Source organism: Capsicum annuum, chromosome 9 (assembly GCF_002878395.1).
Source record: "Capsicum annuum cultivar UCD-10X-F1 chromosome 9, UCD10Xv1.1, whole genome shotgun sequence".
In the NCBI taxonomy this organism is placed as follows: Eukaryota; Viridiplantae; Streptophyta; class Magnoliopsida; order Solanales; family Solanaceae; genus Capsicum; species Capsicum annuum.
Genome location: NC_061119.1, coordinates 210,595,307 through 210,621,353, shown reverse-complemented (window position 1 = coordinate 210,621,353; position 26,047 = coordinate 210,595,307). Strand labels below are relative to the sequence as shown.

Below are 26,047 nucleotides of genomic sequence, written 5' to 3'. Positions count from 1 at the left end.
ATCTTAATGAACACACCTCATAGAAATACAAGATCGTTAGAAGAAATAAAAAATAAGTTATATAATTTATACTTAGAATATAAAAGAATAAATAATACAAAAGAAGATCCGTGAAGACTAGATAATCTAATCACCATAATATCCAATTTAGAGTATGAATTGATAAAACATCTTAGGTCTAGAAATAATAATAAATGAAAAGACATCCTTTTGCTAACGATATACGATTCAGATATTGGCTTTTAAACAAAGAAATAAAAAAGTGGGTAGACAAAGTAGCAGAAGAAATAGTTTTGAGTAACTATCTAGACTTATTAGCAACTCTAGAAACATCACAATCAGAATTTTTCAAAGAATATTTAAGTGAAATAACATGAAATTTATATGGACTTAGAATCGACATAACATATTACAATAGAAGGATGAATTATCTAAAGAGACAGTGTGACATAGTAGATATTCCCTTAGAATAAAATTAAGTAAAAATATATGAAAACGCATCCTTTTGTGAGACAAATACAAGGAGAATATAATCGATTATATAAAGAAATAAGACTAAGAAACGAAATTTTGAAGAAAGAACAAATATTAATAAATCAAATAGAAATATTAGAAGTTATAGAAATCAGAAGCTATTATAATCTCAGACCTTATAACATTAGTAAACTGTGTAGACCGTATAAATTTATTTAAGTGTAAATTAGAAAGTATTAGATACTGTATAGACTACAGAAATTATAGAATAAAGACTATTAGAAACCACTGTATTAGATATCTTTAGGATTAAAAAAAATAGTAGTGTAAAAATTAATAATTTAAAGAAACTAGAATATTTAGATCTAACAATTCAAGCTGAAAAGAAATACAGACGTTTAAAAGACAGTACTCTTATTAAGTGTAATTTTAACAACGGAGAACATATATTACATGCAGATAATCCCCAACTAAATACTATTACAGACTTTATAATAAACCTAGGAGAAAAAGTTCAAAAGAAAATACAAAGTTATTAAAAACTCTAGAAATATTAGAAGACCTGCAAAACAAACAAAAGAATTTGTTAAGTAAAATAGAATTAAATTTTGATTTCCTAAAAGAACCAACAAGCAGAATTAGACAAAAAATTCTAAATTTTAATTAATAAAGACAAGGGTAACCTAGAAAATCCTGAAATAAAGCTAGTATTACAAGAAGTACGAAAAAAAATTAACCAAATAAGACATATAATACTCTCATGAATGATATACTATAAGATGAACTTTATTTAGCAATATTACAAAAGGCTGCACAAATTCAACCAAATCCCGAAGGATTATCAAATCATCAACCTCAAAGAAAAGCAGACTCTTTAATCATAAAATAAAATAATATTATAATTTTATTACTATTAGAACTTAATAAAAACATAAAAGAAGAAAAACAAAGAGACAGTCAAGATAAAACTATAGACAAATTAATAGAGCAACTAAAAAAGATAGAAATAACCCCTCAAAAAGAATTAAAAGAAGCTAAAATAACTAAACCAAAACCATGGACCTTTTTTCAGCATCCCCAGACAGATCAAGACCAAATTTTACCCAAGAAAGATTAATAACAAATATGTTATCAAGAATCATAAATAGAACCAAAATGAATTTAAGACAACAACTAGAAGAAATAGTAGACGTAGACAAAGATATACAACTTTTTCAATAAAACAAATTAAAATTATTAAGTGCTAAGACTGTATACAATGAAGCAATATTTTCAATGGCACAATTATATAAATATTATAGGGAAGAGCAATTATGCGTAATTGAAAATGATAGTGCTAGTGTAAATTTATTAAGTCCAGAATCTTTAAGACAAATTGAAAAATCAAACATGAGCCTCATACATATAGGACTCATAGTAGTAGGATTAAAAGGCCTAACTAGAAAAAAATCTAAAAACTAAGGTATTTATTACAATATATGATAATAAATGGTCAGACTTGAAAAGATCCATAATAGAAATAACAGAAGTAGACATGTCGATAAATGGAGGACTTTTTTATTGTAGTCCAGATTATATGATAAATTCTTTAGAATTTGAAAAATATATAAAGATAGGTATTCAGACTAAAGGATAGGAAGAAATGAACAATGGAAATAATTTATTAATATGCGTAGGATTTATAGGAAAACTTGCCACTAATAGTAGTATAAAATTTAATTTGAAAATAGATGATGTAGTAAGTATAGTGGAAAATAAAAGAATTAAATTAATGAAGCCTTTAAAGATAAATTCAGAAGAATATGCAGGATTAGAATGAAATTTAGAAAATTTTAGTAAGAAAGAAATATTAAAGCCCACAAATCATTTAATGTATATTAATAAGAAAGGAGACACCTAAGCAAGATCTACAAATTATACATATACAAATGAAAGAGAAACTGAGGAAGAAATTGAAGAATGTGAGAACACTAATTTTATGAATATAGAAATAATAGAAGAAGATGATTTTGAAGTAAATAAAGCCATAATGAAAGCAGAAGTACTATATGAAATAAATAGCAATAGCGTTTTTAAATGCACAGGTTGTAAATTAGGGAACTTAAAACTTGAAGAAATGAAAGAACATTTTATAAAATGTGAATTAAGAACAGATAATTATGGTTATACACGTAAAGAGGAATAAAAAAGCGAAGACTCAGAATCGATTTATAGTATACATGAAAGTATAAAAGAATTTATGAAAAGTGCAACAAGCACTGCAAGCCCTTTCCATAGAACAACCGATATGCAAAGAGTACCAGTAACAATAGAAAATTTACCAAGATATAGAGTATTCAAAACGAACCCAGACATTCAAGCAGAACAAGACATAAAACCTAGAGGAAGAATAATGCCAATAGAAGAACCCATTAGATTACAAGGTGGTAATAAAGGAAACATTCTAAATTTACCAGCTCATGACCCTCAGGCATGGAATAATGTAATATACATATGGAAAAATGTAGTTGTAGCATACTACATACAACATATATAGGGTAATTAAGAACCAGATGCAGAAATTATGCATAGATATTTAGAAACATTTCTAGGAGAAAGTACTAAAGCACTTTGGGAAGCTTATAAGACAATATTCCCATAAGATTTAAAAGAATTAGTAGAATTAGACTCAAATCCATACAATTTTGTAAACAAAGTACATACTCTACTAACAGGAGAAGATCCCAATAGTGGATTAGTGGTATTGTAGCAAAAAACCCTAATAAATTTAGAACAACTAAGTATTAATATTTGGTCAAGGATTAAAGAATTTCTAAATGATTAATTTTATTATTGCATAATTAGTGGGAACTCATTTGATCAAACTCTAGGAGCTACATTATTTAATAAATTACCGGAGGCTCTAGGAAGAGAGAGAAAAGAAAAATGATCCAAGAGAGAAGGAGTAATACAAAACCCAAACAACCCATGCTCAATAGGACAAATAATACAACCTGTAATGGATGTATTACAAGCAAAAAGTACAAATATACTGTAACACCCCAAAGTTTTCTAGCTAATTTCATTCCAATAATGCCTAGTATTAGCTTCTAAAGTGAATGATAATTATTCCATGAGGAATTTTCAAGATTTCACCCTTTGTCATGTGGGAAATTCAATAATCTTTCCATCGATATATTATTCGCTTAAATCTGATAACCGGGTTAGAAATTATAACATTTTAAGTTCCCGTCGTAAAGCAGTGCCATATTAGTCAGTGGCGCGCCGCGCCACAAGATGAAATGACATTTGGAAATTTGCAGTAGGTATCCGCGATTATGGTGCGTCGCGCTAGCGATCAAATTCAGAATTATCCTTTTTCCAGTATCTCAGCGCGATTTCTCCCGCGTCGTGCCAAGGTTTCAGGTTATGAAGGAAGGGGCAACGCGATGGCTCCACGTCGCGCCACCCCTCAATTTCTCAATTGTCAATTTCCAATGACATGGCACAAAAATTCCGCGTCGCGCCAGGGGCCCTGTTTGGGAAAATTTTACTGAAATTACAAAACGCATCCAGGGTTAAAAAGAGTCAATTTCCTACCCCTATTTAAACCTAACAACACATGATTTAGCCATTCTTCACCTAAAATATACTATTTTCTCTCAAGTTTCTCTCAAGAACAAGCTAGGGTGTCTATTGGGGATTCAAATTAAAGAAGGTTTCACCATCAATCTCCACAAAATCATGAACTAAGGTATGCATAGTGTTCATTTATAGAATCCTTTCGTCCATGAAGCCCAAGAATCCCTTTTCTAAATTCAAGTTATGGATTTTATTATGAATTTCATGATTAGGATGCTTTTGTTCATGTTGATGATGAGTAATTGAATTGTATTCCATGAATGAGTGTCAAATTCCATATGGGTTGATTTGTATAGGTATAGATTCATGAAATCCTATGACTAAACCCTTGAATGATTAAATTGGAATTGAATCATGATAGTTAACTGTTGTATGACGTTGTTTACATATTCTATGCCTACTATGTGTTTGATTGAATTCCTAGATGAAAGAAAAGTGTCTAATTAGCATGATAACATGAAATCCCTATGTATGTACAAGCTTATGCCTATCACATGTTTGATGAAATGCTTCAGTAAATGTATTATGATGATTATTACGCATTCAAGTAAGTTATGCTTTGTCAGTTTCCTTCCATCAAGTCCTGGGGGTACTTGTACCCGAAACATATGTGCCTAGAGCCATGTCATGTTTTCACGATACTCTTTGTCAAGCTATGAATTCTTAGACTTCAGACAGTCTTATGACTCAGGAAACCTCCATGATCTCATAAACTCAGTCAGTTGTCAGATATCAGTAATATTCCGCCAGTCAACAGAATTCAGTAATTTAGCTCATATTCAGTTTCGTTAAATCATGTCAGTGTCCATTCAGATAGGATTAGAAATTAGTATCGCGTCAACCCAAGGATGGGGACACACACTATCAGATGATGGTGTGATCCTTAGCAGTCATCCTTACGTTCTAGAACTATGTAGCCAGCATAGGTTGAGACATCAACACTATCGATGAGGGTTGATGAGGTGGATTAGCACTATCAGATAAGGGCCCCACCAGTCTTTTTTGGGGACACTATTAGATAAGGGTCACCCCCAGCTTGTCCTTACCAGTGGTGCGGTATTGACACCTTTCTAATTAAGGTTACAGATTGGACCTTAACTCAGCCATAATGGCATATCAGGGGCACATCGGTTAAGTACTACTTCCCACAGTTTCATGTTACATAATCAGGACTGTCAGACCTAGTCAATCAATTTCAGTAATAGAACTTAGATAGTTCTTCAGATTTTAGGACTGTCAGATATAGTTAACTCAGATACAATATGGAATTTAGATAGTTCCATCAAATTCAGGACTGTCAGATACAATCACTCATGTTATCAGTTATATCCAGATATAATTATTCATACTATCAGTTATTAGTATGTCATGTTATCAGTATTCAGATCCAGTAATCATGTTATCACAGTGTCAGTTATAGTTATGTATTAATGCATGTATTCTCACGTTCATGTTAGACAGTCAGTTAGCATTATTCATGTATGTAAACCCTTGCATATAACCTACCTTATATGTATAGTCGGTACAATCCATTGTACTGACGTATTTTTGCTATGGTGCTTTCTTTTTATATTACACCATAGGTTCGAGGACATGATTATTTCTTTACTATCTCATTGATTAGCTTATTAGTTGGAGTTAGTTGGGGACATGTCCCATCAACTCCTTATTCAGATAGTAGAGGCTTTTAGACTAGATGCAGACTATCATGTTTCAGACTTTAGTATTCTCAATTTTGTTTTGGGTATTCTATTACCTCACTCTGATGTTACATTATTCATATTATGTTCAGTATTGAACCTTATGGACTTTCAGTGCATATTTCTGCATTAATATGTTATATTATGCAGTGTACGGGTATAGATATCAGTCATAGGTTAGCTTGTGGTCCTTTGGGGTCATGAGCACCGTGTAGCATTTTGGGCACCAGGTTCGGGGCGTTACAAACTTAGTATCAGAGCCTAAGGTTCAATAGAGTCCTAGGAAGTCTAAAAGCCGCATCTAGTAGAGTCTTGTGCATAGGTGTGTTGCACGCCACATTTATGTGCAAGAGGCTATGAGATGTTTAGGAACAGTTTCCCTTTTTTCAGTATTCACGTCGTGCCAGTGAGCATAATCACAAGTGAATTTCGTAGTCTAATCTATTTCTCCCTTTCTTCTACAGAATATGTCTCCTAAAAAAAGAAATAGAAATCAGTCAGCCCCTCAGCCCGAAGAACCTTTGGGCAATTATGTTTATTATACGGAGTTCAGGGTCGCATTCACAATACTTGCCCAATCAGTCACCGCTCGAAATGAATGGCCAACAGTTATTTTGGCCAACCCATTGGCCAGCTCAGCCGCAGCTAGGATTCGGGACTTCACTCGAATGAATCCTCCAACCTTCCTTGGGTCTAAGGTAGATGAAGACCCTCAGGAATTCATCGATCAGGTTCAAAAAGTAATAGAAATCATAGGGGTGACTACTGTTGAGAGTGCTAAGCTAGTCGCATACCAGTTGCAGGATGTGGCTCATGCTTAGTTCAAACAGTGGAAGTCAGAAAGGTCTGATGATGCAGGTCCTATAGAGTGGGAGGAGTTTGTCACTGTATTCTTAGATAGATTCTTTCCCCAAGAGCTTAGAGAAGCCAAGGTGCTAGAATTCATCAACCTCAGGCAGGGCAATATGACGGTGAAGAAGTATTCTCTAAAGTTTACTCTATTAGCCAGATATACCCCTCATGTGGTTGCAGATGGTAGAGCCAAGATGAGTAAGTTCGTTTCAGGGGTGAATGATAGCGTGGTTAATTAGTGTAGATCCTCCATGCTGAATATTAACATGTCTTTAGCCAGACTTATGACCCATGCTCAGCTGATAGAGGAGCAGAAGATTAAGCAGATGGAAAAACAGAATAAAAAAGCTAGGACAGGTAGCTTCTATTTCAGTCAGCCTAAATTAGAAGAAGAAAACTGTTCCCACTTTTGTCCTAAGTCATCAGTTCCAGCTCCTTCTTCAGCCAGTGCTCTAGCTCCTAAGTTCAGAGATAGAGCGCCAGGCTCTAAGTCTCAGGGCAGTGTCAGCAATGCCTGAACCAATCCCCTTTGTCAGACTTGTGGTAAGAACCACAAGGGTGCTTGTAGAGCTGGCAGCGATGTTTGTTTTGGTTGTGGAAATCTAGGCCACAGAGTTGGAGACTACCCTCAGTTAGGTTATCAGATTCATCTTCCCTCCTCAGCTTAGTTCGATCGCCCAAATCAGCAAGATGCAACTACCAGTGCTACAGCGGGCAACACCCAAATTGCCTTTATGCTCTTCAGAACTGACAAGATTAGGAAAATTCTCCTGATGTAGTTACTGGTATGTTATAGATCTTTCATGTGCATGTTTACGCTTTGCTAGATCCAGGAGTGTCCTTGTCTTTTGTTACCCCTTATATAGCAGTTGATTTCAAAATCAGTCCCAAAATTCTAGTAAAGACCTTCTCAGTCTCTACCCCAGTGGGTAAAACCATCATAGCCCAGTGGGTATACAGAAACTGCCCGGTTATGATATTTTAGAAAGTCACGTTAGCAGACTTAGTCAAATTAGAGATGACTGATTTTGATGTCTTTCTCGGCATGGATTGACTTCATTCCTGTTATGCCACAGTCGACTGTAGAAATAAAATAGTCCCTTTTTAGTTTCCTAACGAACCTGTCCTTGAGTGGAAGGGTAGTGTATCCGCTTTCAGGGGTCATCTTGTTTCTTACCTTCGGGCAAGGAAATTGATATCTAAGGGATGTGTCTATCATATTGTTCATGTTAAGGATTCTAGTTCTAAATCTCCTAGCCTTGAATCAATCCCAATAGTAAATAAATATTCAGATGTCTTTCCCGAAGATCTTCTAGGAATTCCTCCCGAAAGGGAAATAGACTTCGGTATTGATCTTCTTCCAGATACTCAGCCTATATCTATTCCACCATACAGAATGGCACCAACAAAACTCAGAGAACTGAAAGAATAGTTGAAGGATCTCTTAGATAAGGGATTCATCAGACCCAGCATTTCCCCATGGGGTGCTCTAGTTTTATTCGTGCGCAAAAAAGACAGTTCTCTCAGAATGTGTATAGACTACCGTCAACTCAATAAAGTTATGGTCAAGAACAAGTATCCACTTCCCAGAATTGATGAATTGTTTGACCAACTTCAGGGTACCAGTTATTTCTCTAAGAGAGACCTCAGATCCGGCTATCATCAGCTCAGAGTCAGAGAATATGACATCTCAAAAATAGCTTTTACTACTCGATATGGTCATTTCAAATTCTTAGTCATGTCATTTGATCTTACCAATGCCCTAGCCGCTTTCATGGACTTGATGAACCGTGTGTTCAAGCAATACTTGGACATGTTTGTCATAGTCTTTATAGATGATATTCTGGTCTATTCCTGCACTGAGCAAGATCATGCAGACCATCTTAGAACAGTATTCCAGACTCTCAGATATCATCGATTATTCTCCAAATTTAGTAAGTGCAAATTTTTGCTAAGGTCAGTGGCATTCCTTAGTCATATTATTTTCGGTGATGGCATTAGAGTAGAGCCTCAAAAGACCGAAGTAGTAAGAAACTGGCCTCTCCCTGTCTCTCCATCAGATATAAGGAGTTTCTTGGGTATGGCTGGCTATTACAGATGGTTTGTTGAGGGATTTTCTTCTATTGCATCCCCTATATCGAGATTGACTTAGAAGAAAGTCAAATTTTAGTGGTCAGATCCTTGTGAGAAGAGGTTTCAAGAGTTGAAGACTCGACTCACCTCAACTCCAATTTTAGCTCTTCCAGATGGTTCAGATGGGTTCATGGTGTATTCTGATGCATCCAGAGTAGTTTTGGGTTGTGTTCTCATACAGCATGGTAAGGTCATAGCCTACGCCTCCAGACAGCTTAAACCCCATGAGAAGAATTATCCTACTCATGATCTTGAGTTAGCATCCGTAGTCTTTGCCTTAAAGATTTGGAGGCATTATCTCTACGGAGTTCATATAGATATCTTCAGAGATCATAAGAGCCTTCAGTATGTCTTTTCTCAGAAAGATCTCAATCTTTATTAGAGAAGGTGGTTAGAGCTCTTAAAGGATTACGACATGAGTGTCCTTTATCATCCGAGCAAGGACAACGTAGTGGCTGACACTCTCAGTAGACTGTAATATGGGTAGTGTTGCTTATGTTGAAGCTAGCAAGAAGAAGATCACTCAGGAAATCCATCATCTTTCCAGACTAGGCATTCGCTTAGTTGATTCTTTAGAGCTGGCGTATATGTTCAGAGTAGTTCAAAATCATCTCTAGTTTTCGAGGTGAAATAAAAGCAAGACAGGGATCCTAGCCTAGTCAAGTTAAAAGAATCAGTTCAGGATAAAAAAATAGAGGTTTTCTCCCAAGGGGGAGATGGTGTTCTTCATTGTAAGGGTCGTCTCTGTGTTCCAGACGTAGATGACATAAGGCAGTAAATTCTTACAGAAGCACATGGTGCGCATTACTCTATTCATCTAGGGTCTACAAAGATGTACCATGACTTGTGGGAGATCTATTGGGAGAGTGGGATGAAAAGAGATGTTGCAGAATTTATGGCTAAGTGATCTACATGTCAGCAAGTTAAGATAGAGCATCAAAAGCCTAGTGGGTCCATGCAGGAGTTCAGTATTCCTACCTGGAAGTGGGACATTGTGAACATGGACTTCGTGATAGGTTTAGCTAGAACTCATCATCAACATGATTCAGTTTGGATCATTATAGATAGAATGACCAAATCAGCCCATTTCCTTCCAATTCATACCTCTTATTTAGCCGAGGATTACGCCAAACTCTACATCAGGGAGTTGGTCAAATTTTACGGTGTTCCATTGTCCATTATCTCATACAGAGGTACTCAGTTCACCTCTCATTTCTGGAAAACGTTCCAAAAAGATCTCGGTACCCAAGTTCATCTCAGTACAGACTTTCATCCTCAGACAGATAGTCAAGCAGAAAGGACTATTTAGATGTTAGAATATATGCTAAGGGCGTGTGCAATTGATTTTAAGGGAAGTTGGGATGACCACTTTCCTTTGATTGAGTTTGCATACAACAACAACTATCATTCCAGTATTCAGATGGCTCTATTCGAAGCTCTCTATGGTAGGAGATATAGATCTCCAATTGGTTGTTTCAAAGTTAGTGAGGCCTCAATCATAGGTCTTGACTTAGTATTCGAAGCCTTAGAGAAGGTCCAATTGCTCAGAGAAAGACTTCGGGCTGCTCAGAGCCGGCAGAAGTCTTATGCAGATATTCGTAGAAAAGATCTTGAGTTTGATATTGGTGATTATGTCTACCTAAATAACTCTCCTATAAAGGGAGTGAAGAGATTTGGCAAGAAGGGAAAGCTCAGTCCCCGATATGTCGTTCCCTTCAAGATTCTCAGTCGTTTCGGCAAGGTTGCTTATAAGCTAGAATTGCCTTCAGATCTAGCCTCAGTTCATCCAGTCTTCAATGTCTCTTTGCTCAAGAAGTGTATAGGTGACCCATTAGTCGTAGTCCCTATTCAAAGCATTGATGTTCAGAACAACCTCTCTTATGAAGAGATTCCAGTCAAAATCTTAGACTATCAGACTCGTAGATTGAGGAACAAAGAGGTCCGTCTAGTCAAAGTTCTTTGGTGAAATCAGTCCATCGAGGGAGCTACTTGGGAAGCAGAAGCAGACATGTGTACCAAGTATCCTCACCTCTTCTTCACCAACTCAGATCAAGCTTAAGGTAACAGTTCTCCTTAAGCTTACTCAGTTCATGATCAGTGTTCATCATGAACTTGGCATTCAGTTTCATGTTCATGCTCCAGTATAAACCTGGTATCAAGTACCATTGCATATTCAGTCATGCATTCATGTATCAGCTCAGTTATATAATAATGCATCAGACATGCATTCTCATCGTGAGAAACTTAGTTCTTCAGAGCACTCAGTTATGCATTCATTAATCAGTTACACATGCATCAGATATGCATGTTCAATATTTTATGTTCAGCTTGTCAATCATGTCAGTCATGAGATCATGTTCCAGCTATCCATGTTCAGCTTATTGTTTTCCCTCTCAGTCAGTCTCATTTGAGGATGAATGTTCTTAAGGGGGAGATATTGTAATACCCTAAAGTTTTCTAGCTAATTTCGTCCTAAGAATGCCTAGTATTAGATTCTAAAGTGAATGATAATTATTACATAAGGAATTTTCAAGATTTTTACTTTTTGTCATGTGGGAAATTCAATAAGCTTTCCATCGATATATGATTCACTTAAATCCGATAACTGGGTAAGAAATTATGACTATTTCAAATTCCCATAGTAAAACAGTGCCACATTAGTCAGTGGCGCGCTGCGCCACAAGAGGAAATGGCATTTGGAAATTTCTAGTAGGTATCCATGATTATGGCGCATCGCGCCAGCGCTCTAATTCAGAATTGTCCCTTTTCTAGTGTCTCAGTGCGATTTCCACGGCGTCGCGCCAGGGTTCCAGGTCATGAAGGAAGGGGCAACGCGATAGCTCCGCATTGTGCCACCCCTCAATTTCCCAATTGTCAATTTTCAGTGACACAGCACGAAAATGCCGCGTCGCGCCAGGGGTCCAGTTCGGGAAAATTTTACTGAAATTACAAAATGCGTCCAGGGTTAAAAGGGTCAATTTCCTATCCCTATTTAAACCCAATAACATATAATTTATCCATTCTTCACCCAAAATATACTAGTTTCTTTCAAGAACAAGCTAGAGTTTCTATTAGGGATTCAAATTCAAGAAGGTCTCACCATCAATATTCACGAAATCACGAACTAAGGTATGCATAGTGTTCATTCATGGACTCCTTTCATCCAAGAAGCCTAAGAATCCCTTCTTTAAATTCAAGTTATGGATTTTCTTATGAATTTCATGATTAGGCTACTTTTGTTCATGTTAATAATAAGTAATTGAATTATATTCCATGAATGAGTGTTAAATTCCATGTGGGTTGATTTGTATAGTTATGGATTCATGAAATCCTATGACTAAACCCTTGAATGATTAAATTGGAATTGAATCATGACATTTAATTGTTGTATGATGTCGTTTACAAATTCTATGCCTACCATGTGTTTGATTGAATGCCTAGATAAAGGGAAAATGTCTAATTAGCATAATAACATGAAATCCCCATGTATGTACAAGCTTATGCCTATCACATGTTTGATGAAGTGCTTCAGTTAATGTATTATGATGATTATTATGTATTCAAGTAAGTCATGCTTTGTCAGTTTCCTTCCATCAAGTCCTGGGGGTACTTGTACCCGAAATATTAGCTGTATGCTTAAAGCTATGTCATGTTTTCACGATACTCTCAGTCAAGCTATGAATTCTTTGACTTCTGACAGTCTTATGACTCAGGAAAAATCTATGATCTCATGAACTCAGTCAGTTGTCAGATATTAGTAATATTCTATCAGTCAACGGAATTCAGTAATTTAGCTCATGTTTAGTTTAGTTAAATCATGTCAGTGTCCATTCAGATAGGAGTAGAAATTAGCATCGAGTGAACCTAAGGATGGGGACACACACTATCAGATGAGGGTGTGATCCTTAGCAGTCACCCTTGCATTCCAAAACTATGTAGCAAGCATAGGTTGAGACATCAACGCTATCGATGAAGGTTGATAAGGTGGATTAGCATTGTTAGATAAGGGCACTACCGTTCTCTTTTGGGGACACTATCAGATAAGGGGCACCCCCAGCTTGTCCTTACCAGTGGCACGATATTGACACCCTTCCAATTGGAGTTACAGATTGGACCCCAACTCAGCCATAATGGCGTATCAGGGGCATGTCGGTTAAGTACTACTTCCCACAGTTTTATGTTACAGAGTCAGGACTGTCAGAAACAGTTAATCAATTTTAGTAATAGAACTCAGATAGTTCTTCAGATTTCAGGACTGTCAGATACGTCCAACTCAGATACAGTATGGAACTCAGATAGTTCCATCAGATTCAGGACTGTCAGATACAGTCACCATGTTATTAGTTACATCCAGATATAGTTATTCATGCTATCAGTTATTAGTATGTCTTGTTATTAGTATTCAGATCCAGTAATCATGTTATCATAGTGTCAGTTACAGTTACGTATTAATGTATGTATTCTCACGTTCATGTTAAATAGTCAGTTCGCATTATTCATGCATGCAAACCCTTGCATATAGCCTACCTCACATGTATACTCAGTACAATCCATTGTACTGATACATTTGCGCTATGATTCTTTTTTTATGTTACATCTAGGTTCAGAGACATGAGTTCGAGATCAGCAGTAGATTCCAGTCTCAGCAGTTAGACTTAGAAGTGAGTCCTCATCCTTCGAGGACATGGTTATTTATTTACTATCTCATTGATTAGATTATTAGTTGGAGTTAGTTGGGGACATGTCCCATCAACTATTTATTCAAATTATTCAGATAGTAGAGGCTTTCAAACTAGATGCAGACTATCATGTTTCAGACTTTAGTATTCTCAATTTTGTTTTGGGTATTCTATTACCTCACTCTGATGTTACATTATTCATATTATGTTCAGTATTGAACCTTATGGACTTTCAGTGCATGTTTCTGCATTAATATGTTATATTATGCAGTGTACAGGTACAGATATCAGTCATAGGTTAGCTTGTGGTCCTTTGGGGTCATGAGCACCGTGTAGCGTTCCAGGCACCAGGTTTAGGTGTTATATATACAGATACAAAAATAATTAAAAAGAAATGATACAGATTTTTGTAGAAACATATATACTACACAACATTATGACCAAGATTATAAAAAGAAGAAATATAGAAAGACATATAAAAAAGACTATCGTCCTAAGAAGAAATATTATTTAAGAAGATCAACTGCAAAGAAGTCATACCTAGACAAGAATAAACATGTAAGAAAATATAACACTAGTAGAACCTACAAAAATAAATTAGAATGTTTTACCTGTGGTAGCATAGAGCACTTAGCAAATCCTTATCCAAAAAGAATCAATAATAGATCTAGGAATGCATAATTAATAGAAGATGTAAATGAAAATTTAATAAATGTAGACGAATATATGTCAGATAATGAAAGTATATATTCTATTAGAAGTATGAAAATCTTTGAAGAAGAAATAAATAAACCCGATTCTTCAGACTCTGGAGAAGAGGAATTTATAAATGAAATAGGATTAGAAAATACAAACTTAGACTATTATGATTTAGTAAATTTGATGGAAGAATGTGAACATGAATTTGAGGAAGGAAAAGGATTAGACAGAAGGGCAAAATGTAGGAAATTTTACAAGGAACGATGCATAAAATGTATAGAAAAAACCTCAGAGATCCTAAAAATCCCAAAATCAACAACCTGAACCAATAGTTAAAACACCAATACGATAAAATATTAGAATTATAAGAAAGACTAAAAAGATTAGAAATGAGAGTTTATAACCTTGAAAAACATAAAAAGGTAATTACAGAAGAAGACTTATTAGAAGTAGAATTATTAAATACATTTGCTGAAAATAATAGAGTTAAACAGAAAAAATCAAAAATGATACCATTTGAAGGAATGGTATGTAATGAAGGAAAGAAAATTAGTACAGTCAAGGTTTTAGCAAGAATAAAAATTCAAGACTATGAGTTCGAGACGCTAGCTATAGTTGATTCAGGATGTACAAAGAGCATTTAAATAGCAGAATTTTACCAGCAAAACTAATTAAAAAATTGCCAAAACCTCAAGAATCCATGCAAATGGATGGAACATATAATACCTATATAGACTATATACCAAAAGCAAAAATAAGTTTTATTAATATTTGTGAAAAATTCTACCAACCATCATATACACTTAGTGAAATACTAGTTAGAGATTTAAACATAAAAGTAGGCTTTGTCTTAGGATTAGATTTTATGATATAAAATAATGGTGGATGTTTTGTTACAAAAAATGAGATAGTATTTGCTAGTAATATCACTCACTCACTAGTACAGACACAACCTCTACCAACTAAATATTGTTTCCTTGAAGATAAGACAAAAGAAAGAATCGAAAACTCAAAAGATCAATTAAAACCAGAAGCAACTCTAGAATGTGATAAAGGAGAAAATTGTACTTTTAATGATAATAAAAAGACAACAATATATGAAGAATTACAAGATTTTTTAACAGTCAAAGAACTAGAAAAAGATTACACTTTAATAGAAATGGATACAGAATTATACAATTTTAAGAAAGGTATACGGCAGATAGGAGTAATAAAAGATCAAAAGGACCTAGAAAAAAATATACAAATCTAGACAAGCTAGAGATAATCGGAGAAAAACTCCTGCAACATTGGGACTCCAATCAAATTACTTGAAAATTAGAAATAATTAATCTAGAATATACTATTAAAACAGCATCTATAGAGGCTACAAATGAAGACCTTAAAGACTTTGAAATACAAATAAAAAAGCTATTAGAATTAGAAATAATTTGAAGATCCACATCAAGACATAGATCAACAGCTTTCATAGTAAGAAACCATAGTGAAATTGTAAGAGGAAAGTTAGAATGGTAATAAATTACAAAAAAACTAAATGATAATACTGTAATGGATGGGTATAAGTTACCAGACACAACAGAATTAATAAATAGAATACAAGGAAGAAAAGTATTTAGTAAATTTGATTGTAAATCTGGACATTGGCAGATTGAAATGCATAAAGTTTGTATAGAATGGACAACTTTCAAATGTCCGGAAGGACATTTTGAATGACTGGTCATGCTGTTCAGATTAAAGACAGCTCCTCCAATTTTTCAAAGAAAAATGAATAGTATTTTTAGAGACTATAAAAATTTATATTGGTTTATGTAGATGATATTCTAGTTTTTAGTAATAATATGAAAGAACATTTAGGATGTTTACAACAAGTTCTTAAATTATTTGTAGATAATGAAATAATAATAAGTAGAAAGAAAATGAAATTATAAAAAAATAGTATTAATTTTTTAGGAGTAGTTATTGGAGATGGTAAGATAAAATTACAACCACACGTAGCTAAAAAAGTCTTAGAAATGCCAGATAGATTAGACAAGACTAAAAATTTACAAATTTTTTAGGACTCTTAAATTATGCTAGAGCTTTTATTAAAGACTTAGGTAAAGTAGCAGAACCGTTATATTCTAAAACAAGGTCAACAGGCCAAAAAATCTTTAATACTGAAGACATAAAATTAGTCCAACAACTTAAAAGCATGATATAAGGCATCAGAGACTTAGCCTTACCATTAGAAACAGATTATTTAATAGTTGAGACAGACGAAAGCATTCAAGGATGGGGAGCAGTATTAAAAGAGAAGCCTAACAAATATGGTGACAAAAAGGATGAGAAAATATGTGCTTATTCAAGTGAAAAATATAAAGAAAAGGGTAAATTAAATAGCATAGATACGGAGACAATAGCAGTAATTTATGGTTTGAATAGTTTTAAACTTTATATATCAAATAAACCAGAAATACTAGTAAGAACAGACTGCGAGGCCATAATAAAATTCTATCAGAAAATAAAAGATAAGAATAGAAGTAAAAGGAGGTGGCTAAATTTCCTAGATGCCACTTCAATTTATAATATTGTTCTACAACATATTAAAGGTAAAGATAATAACCTAGCAGATCAGCTAAGGAGACTAATAAAAGAAGACAACAAATAATTTTTATTTCGGTATGTATACAGGCAAAAACAAAGAAAAGGCAGAAGCCTCATCCTCTCAAGACTACTTAAATAGATTACTAAGCAACACTCATTACAGGATACTAACAATGGTGGAACATTCGAAATTAGAAAGACTGATCTTTGAACCTCATAATTTAGCCAGTTATGATCCATCCAATCGGACTTTCAAATTGAAACCAGATGTAAGAGTGGACAAACGACAAATTTGACTAATTGAAAATTTATGGATCTCCTACAAAAAGACACCAAAAGACATTAGATACTTTATTTTAGTCCTGAATGCTTTAAGTTATTAATGAGAAAAATAGCACTAATAAATTTAAATTTTATGTTGTTCTTAGGGGAAAGACATAGGGAGTATTTTAGACATGGATAGAGGTAATAGATTTTGTAAAAGACTATACAAACCCTCTTTATAAAGGTTTTGATGATTTAACAAAGGCTTTAGATTATGCCCGTATAAATTTAGGGCTAAATTATTTTATTATCCCATCTTTAAGACCAGAAATGCAAAAAATTCCGTAATATAATATTAAAAAAGACACAGACAAAATTATATTTTGTGATCATTGTTCCTTCATGACTGAAGCTTTTAAAAGACTAAATCACGCCAATGAGATTTTAAGACAAGATAATGAAAATCTTGTAAATGAAAAAGGATAAATGTTAGAACATATAAGTATTTTACAAGACCGTATAAAAATTCTTAATTTTGAACTTTCACAACAGACTCAACCAATTTATGAGACTCAAAAAATTCTAAAGAATTCTCCATCTTCTTCAAAAATAGAAAAACTCACTGTATCGGTAAAGATACAGCTAGTCCAGCTCAAACGGTAGCTGGTAAAGATTTATCAAATCCGTTAATGGGTGTGCATTCCCCAATGAATGTAGAAAGACCTACTATATTGGGTAATGATATAGCTAGTCCAGTTCAAACGGTAGTTGGTAAAGACTTATCAAATCCGTTGACGGCTGACAGTTTACCAAAAAGTGTAGGGAGAATACTCTCAGCCAGTTTCAAGAACACAGGTACTTAGACCATAGACGAAAGAAGTCCTTCTCAAACTAAGAAAGGTTTCTTTTTGAGAAAAAAATAAAAATAAAAATAGAAATATAGAAAAAATGATAGTAGACTCTATAAAAAATTGTTAGCAGAACAACTGCCCAAAGAAATAGCAATGAATCTAGAACCACCAGAGCCAAGACCCAAAATTTCATTAATTCCAAGAGAAGACAAGATCACCCAGAATAGGAACAAGACTGGGACTATCAGACAGAGACAGTGACGAGTATGAACGAGACTATAACTCAGCCATGGACCAATTTGCACAAGACCCAAATGCCTATGAAGATTCAGGAATGGAGTTTGATTCAGAAGCATTACACAATCTGGATACGTAAGCAATGATGATATCCATGAAAAAAAAAATTACAAACGTATATAACGATGTAACAAATAAATAAATAGATGGATAAAGTAAAGACATAGCAAGTGATTGTGGGCCCCACCTAAGTTGCCAAAAGTCTTGCTAAAGTCTTACCAAATATAAAATGATTTGAAATCCATAAAGTATATTTGAAGTCCACAAATACCTATAAATACCCCCCTTTTGGAAGATTTAAACATAAGAAGTTAGAGAGAAAAAATCAAGAGTGAGAAAGTTCTTAATTTCCAAAGTTTGTAAGTTAGTTAAAAAAAGAGTGTGTAAAAAAGTCTATATTAGTTTCTTAGTTCTTCATTTCCGATAGCTGTCAAGTTTTCAGGAGACTCCCGAAAGGGAAACCTCACTTCTTCCTTAAGACATGTAAGTAGTCGTTACATAGATCTTTGTATTTTTCTCCCAAGTTTGTAAATTATGTTTGAATTAATCAAGTTCATATTTTATTTTAGTTGTGTTTTTAATATTATAAGATCTGGATCGCTGGCGGTTTACCTCTAGTTTTTCAATCTTATAAAATTCATTACTTATTAGTACATATTAATTATTGGTAGATGTGTTTTTAATATTATAAGATTTGTATCGCCGGTGGTTCACCGCCAGTTTTCTGGTCTTATAAAATTAGTAAATTACTTATAAACATACCCCTAGTATATGGTTATTCTCTCAGTGTTTTAGCAATAACGATGAATTAATCTGTAAATTCCTAGGGATTTGAAAAGTCTGCAAAAGATTAAAAAAGGACTGTTGTTATTCTTCTGGGGTGTGATTAAAGAAGATATTGCTAAAATACCTAAAACTGAAGAGAAAGAGATGAACACGGTATAAATTAAAAAAAATTAAAAAATGCAAAAATATTTTATTTTTGGGAGAAAATATACTTTAATCTTTATGACTTGGACACTTACACTGAACTAAGGACAACGAAGGAGGGAGTACTCAGTAGGATTTTACACCATATAAAAACACATCCTTATTAACTTTGCTTTATTTTCTCATTTCCACTTACCTGTTTTAGTTATTTATTTATTTTTGCTTCACTTATATAATTTATACACGCTTTATTTATATATATCTATTGTTATTATCTGTTCATTAAATTATTATATATCTATTATTTGTTCATTATTATATATATCTATTATCTGTCTATTATATTATATTATTATTATTTGTCTGTTTATCAATATATATTATATTATATTACTGTTATTTGTCTGTTTATATATATATATATATATATATATATATATATATATATATATGAATTAATCCATTTGAGTAACATATACATTCCCAAATAGGAAGCCAATGAGGGGGAAGAGAAACAACACTGTTGAAGTCTGCCTCATGAGTTGCTAACTAATGCTGAATTGGCATGACTAAATGACTGCTGGTGTGTTTTTTCTATTTCCAGAAGATAGAATTTTTCTGTAGTAGTTTTTCGGTTATGATTTTCCTAGTCTTTAGGCATATAGTTGTTGGTGGACTTAGTTCCTATTAATTAGGTAGTTCAGTTTTTTGAGTTACTGCATTAGTTACTGTAGTTTGTTAGGATTTTCTATATTTAAACAACTTCTTTGTAGCATAATAATATCTCTCTTTTCCTTTTCATTTGTTATATGTTTTTTTCTATGTAAACATCTACAAATTGGTATCGAAGCCAGGTTCTTAAGGGACTTGTGAGAGACTTGTGAGTGCTTTTTTCTGAGTGTTTATCTAAATTTGTGGCTGCAAAACACCATTCAAACAATGGAGATTGCAGTTTCTTTTTCTGCTATGGCTTCGCCAGTTTTCGACGGAGAAAATTATCAAGCATGGGTAGTGAAAATGCAGGCTTATTTGGAGGCCTGCAATTTGTGGGTGGCTGTCGAGGAAGACTATGAAGTGCTTCCTTTGCCAGAGAATTCAACCGTGGCTCAGATTAGAGCTCATAAGGAGAGGAGAACAACAAAGTCCAAAGCTAAATCTTGTATCTTTGCTGTAGTTTCTACCACTATTTTTAGTAGAGTAATGACATGTAATTCAACCAAAGAAATTTGGGATTTTCTCAAGAAAGAGTACGAGGGAGATGAAAAAATCAGAGGAATGAAAGTACTGAACTTGGTCAGAGAATTCGAGATACAGAGAATGAAGGAATCCGAAATCATTAAGGATTATTCTGACAGGTTGCTTTTGATTGCAAATAAGGTAAGGATACTCGGAACTAAACTTAATGACAATAGAATAGTTCAAAAGATTCTTGTAACCTTACCTGAAAGATATGAGGCAACTATTGCTTCATTGGAAAATACTAAATATTTGTCAAAGCTTAGCTTGGCAGAGTTATTGAGTGCTCTACAGGCACAAGAACATCGAAGGATTATGAGGCAAGAGGGATCCATCAAAGGAGCCCTGCAAGCAAAGTTTCAGCTTGGTTCAGGTACTGCTAAGGTAATAAAGAAAAAGAAAAGAAAGGAAATTATGGAACCTACAAAGGTACATCTGAAAAAAATGCTACCACCACCGGTAACAACAAAGACGGCAAATATTTTCCTTATCAACATTGTGGGAGGAGAAATTATCCTTACTTCAAGTGTTGGAGAAAGCCTGATATGAAGTGCCAAAAGTGTCAAAAACTTGGTCATGCTGAGATTATTTGCAAAGATAAGGGTTTACAATAATAAAATGAAGCACAAATTGCAGACCAAGAATGAGAAGAGCAACTGTTTGTGGCTACCTGTTACGCAAGCAAAAGTTTAAGTAAAAGCTGGCTTATTGATAGTGGTAGTACGAACCACATGACCAGTGATGAAGAGTTTTTTATAGAGCTTGACAAATCAATTAAGTCAAGAGTCAGGATCGAAAATAGAGAATACCTCCCAGCGACAGGAAAGGGGACCATCGCAATTGAGAGTTATAAAGGTACAAAACTTAGTTATGAAGTTTTATTTGTTCCTGAACTTGATCAAAATTTATCAAGTGTTGGAAAACTGTTGAAAAATGGATTCAAATTATTATTTGAAGACAAGGTGTGTCTAATCAGTGATCCTAATGGTCAGGAAATGTTCAGAAATAAAATGCAAGGAAAATTTTTTTCCTTAAATCCGTTAGATGAGGAACACATAGCTTTTCCAAGTCAGTCCATAGTTGTAGAAACATGGCACAAAAGGTTGGGGCATTTTCATCACAAAGCTCTGTTGTTTATGCAAAGGAGCAAAATGGTAAATGGTTTACCAAACTTGGAGGAGCATATCTCAAGATATAAGGCTTGTTTGCTTGGCAAGAAAGCTAGACTTCCATTTAAAAGTTACACGTGGAGAGCTATAGAGAAGTTGTAGCTCATTCATACCGATCTCGGTGGCCCGCAAAGAACTCCGTTGCTTAATGGCAGCAGGTATTATATTATCTTCATTGATATCTAACTAGAATGTGTTGGATTTATTTTATGAAGTTTAAGTACGAAGTTACTGGAATGTTCATGAAGTTCAAAGCTTGGATAGAGAATTAGAGTGGCTGTAAGATTTAGGTCATTAGATCAGATAATGGAACTGAATATACATCCGATAGGTTCAATTCTTTTTGTGAAGAAGCTGGAATAGAGCACCAGCTAACTGTCCCTTACTCTCCACAACAAAATGGAGTTAGTGAGAGAAAGAATAGAACAATCATGAAGATGTCAAGATGCTCGTTGCAGGAGAAAAATCTACCAAAAAACTTTTGGGAAGAAGCAGCAAACACAACTGTTTTCTTGCTGAATAGACTGCCTATGCGGGCAGTGGAAGGGAAGACTCCATTCGAGCTATGGTATGGTTTCAAACTTGATTTTAAAAACAACAAAATCTTTGGATGTCTGTGTTTCTCTTATGTTCCACAGGTTAAGAGAGATAAGTTAGATAAGAAGGCAGATTTGGGAATCTTCATTGGCTATTGCTTATTGTCTAAATCTTATAGGATCTTTCAACCTCAATTGGGAAAGATTATGGTAAGTAGAGATGTTCAATTCCTTGAAAATGAGCAATGGGACTGGAATTTTGAGGAGTCTCAAGTTTCGAATGACAATTCAAAATTTGATTTTGATGAATTGGTGGATGATCAACCTATTAGGGGACCAAGGTCACTCTTTGATATTTATCAGAGGTGCAATGTTGCTACTTTTGAACCTGTGGGATACGAGGAAGAAAAAATTAATTAAAAATAGACAGATGCAATGAAAGAGGAGCTATCCATGATAGAAAAGAATCAAACTTGGAAGCCAGTGGAAAGACAGCAAAACAGAAAAATGATTGGAGTTAAATGGATTTTTCGAACAAAGCTCAATCCAAATGGCTCGGTAAACAAGCACAAAGCTAGATTGGTGATGAAGGGCTACACACAAGTTTGGGGAGTCCATTTTTCTGATACTTTTTCCCCAGTAGGTATTTTGGAAACAATTTGAATGCTTTGTCAATAGCGGCACAGAAAAGTTGGAAGATTTTCCAAATGGACGTGAAGTTTGCTTTCTTGAATGGTCTACTACAAGAGGAAATATGTGTTGAGCATCCAGAAGGGTTCAGTGTACCAGGAAGTGAAAATATGGTTTATATGTTAAAGAAAGCTTTATACGGGTTAATGTAAGCTCTTAAAGCTTGGTACAGCCTAATGGATAACCATTTGCAAAACTTAGGCTTCGAAAGAAGTTTAAGTGAATCGACTCTTTATGTCAAGAAAGTTGGCTCTAAAATTATTATTATTTCTCTATATGTTGATGATTTACTTGTCACAGGAAATAATATAGCATTGATTGAAAAATTCAAGGAGGAGATGATGAAGGTCTTTGAGATGACCAATCTTGGAGAGATGACCTATTTTTTGGGAATGGAGATTAAACAAACTCAGAATGAAGTATTTGTTTGTCAAAAGAAATACATGAAGGAGATTCTAAAAAGATTTACAATGGAAGAATGTAAGAGTATGAGCACACCTATGAATCAAAGAGAGAAGCTAATGAAGGATGATAGTGCTGAACGAGTACAAGAAGGAAGCTACAGGAGCTTGATAGGATGTTTGATGTATCTTACAGCAACAAGGCCAGATATATTGTATGTTGTAAGTGTACTATCCCATTTTTTGAATTCTCCAAGTGAATTGCATATGAAAGCTGCAAAACGAGTGCTCAGATATGTCAAAGGGACCATAGATTATGGAGTCAAATTTAGCAAGTATCAGAATTTCAAACTTCAGGGATTTTGTAATAGTGATTGGGGTGGTTCTGCTGATGATATGAAAAGTACTTCAGGGTACTATTTTATTTTTGGCGCTGGATGTTTTTCTTGGTGTTCGAAAAAATAAGAGATTGTTGCTCAATCAACTGCAGAAGCAGAATTCATTGCTGCAACAGCTGCGGTCAATCAAGCTTTATGGATAAGAAAAATCTTTTGTGATCTTGGTTTGGAGATGAAGGAAATCATTGAGATATTTGTGGACAACCAGGCTGTCATTGCTATTTCTCACAATCCAGTCTTTCATAGAAAGACCAAGCACTTCAATGTGAAGCTATATTTTCTTAGAGAAGTACAAAATGATGGTCTAGTGAATCTGGTATATTGCAGAATGGAAGAGCAGCTGGCTAATATTTTTACGAAAGCTCTTCCAGCAAGAAAATTTGAGTTCTTGAGAAGCAAACTTGGAATTTACAGCCCTTGATGCAAGGAGGAGTGTTGAAGTTTGCTTCATGAGCTGTTAACTAATGCTGAATTGGCATAACTACATGACTGCTGATGTGTTTTTTCTGTTTCCAGAAGATAGAATTTTTCTGTAGTATTTTTCCAGTTATGATTTTCCTAGTATTTAGGCATATAGTTGTTGGTGGACTTAGTTCCTATTAATTAGATAGTTCAATTTTTTGAGTTACTGCATTAGTTACGATATAGTTTGTTAGGATTTTCTGTATTTAAATAGCTTCTTTGCAGCATAATAATATATCTCTCTTTTCCTCTTCATTTGTTGTATGTTTTTTCCTCTGTAAACATCTACAACCATGAAGACCTAAACGAAGAAGTGAGAAAGATGCTAGCGATGCCTCCTTCTAAATCTTTGCAAAAGCTTGATCTCATCAACACAATTCAATGTCTTGGCGTAGCTTATCATTTTGAACGTAAGATTAAGGAATCATTGAGTTATATGTACACTTATTATGAAGAATGGATTGGTGAAGTTGATGGCCATGACCTTCATGCTATTGCTCTATACTTTCGATTACTTAGGCAACAAGGTTTTTATGTTTCATGTGGTAAGTATCGTTCAAATTAAAGAATGACAAAAATTGATTCATGGAAATATGATCTGTCCCAATTTAACCTTTCCTTTCTCTCTTATGAAACCGATGGACCAAGGAGATTTCAAGAAAGAACTGGTTAACGACGTGCATGGGATGTTGAGCTTATATGAGGCATCACAATTCAGAGTACATGACGAAGAAATTCTGGATAAAGCACTAAATTTCACCATCACTCAATTGAAACTAATTTTGCCTAAATTAAGCGACTCCCTGCTTGAACAACAAGTCAGTAATGCACTGAAGTTTTCAATTAAAAATAGTATAGTGAGGATAGAAACAAGGAAATACATAGCACTTTGCCAAGAAAATCAAGAATCTAGCAATCAAGTGTTACTAAAATTTGTCAAATTAGACTTTAACTTCTTGCAAAGGTTGCATAAAAAGGAGCTATCTGATCTCACAAGGTAATTAACCTTTGGTGAAATGTTAAAGAACTTACTTGAGGTGTCTTTCAAGTAAAATAATGTCTTTTTACCACCCCCACCCCCACCAACCCACCTCACACAAAGTTACAATTAGAGCTGTCAAAATGGGCTTAGCCCGTGAGACCGGCCAACATAACCCTTTAATTAAGTGGGGTTGGGCTAAGTTTTTCAACCCATTTAGAAACGAGGCTTATAAGCCCAGCCTCACTTGGCCCGTCGGCCTCAGAGGCCTAACCCGTCAGCCTCAGAGGCCATCCCATGAGCTAGGACATTAACAATAATTATTAAATATTTTTAAGTTGGTCATTTATTTATTGGAAATTAGAATTTTGTTAATCTTTTCTAACTAGCTACTTATTTGTTTATTCATTCTTTGGTTGATACTAATTTTTTAAAAGTTCTTAGTGTGTGTTTGAAATGACTGCTAAACTGCTTTTAGCTATGAAATTCAAAAAGTTACTTTTACTCGTGATGGTTTAATAGTTGTTACCTTTGCTTAATGCAATATTTTGTTCTTTAAATGTAGGCTCTCTTCTGTTATAATCTTGCTGCTTTTATATAGATACTTTGTCTATATCTATTTTTATTATCTTAACCATATTAGAATTTTTCTATAGATTTTGTAGCTACTCATCATTTCATTGCTTATTACAATAAATGTCGTGAGATAATTACAACTAAGCGATCATTTAGTGTGAGGTATAAGGGATAAATAGTCCAAGATAAAATGAAGGACTATTTTATCCCATGTTTGATGTGAGGTATTAGTTAGTATCAACATTATTTATCGCACCATTTACACCATCGTAATGAGATAAATTATCCGTATGCATGGTGGGATAACTAATTTCGAAATTAATTATATCAAGATAACTCTTTCCCAACCTAACGATCCTTAAAGGTAATAATAAGATGCTTGTAACATGCTTACAACTAGTAGGAGGCATATTAAAGTGAAACCATAAAAGTTGGTGATAGTCTAGTACTTACAATATTTTAGTTTATATGTTTTAGGTTGCTTTTATTTTTTCTGAAGGGCCAATCCATCCCAACC

General features: G+C 34.3%; 1 pseudogene; it reads left to right on the top strand.

Annotated features, from left to right (window-relative positions):
- The window catches only part of LOC107846755, a 42,794-nt pseudogene that overhangs the window by 4,556 nt on the left and 12,191 nt on the right, over positions 1-26,047 (top strand).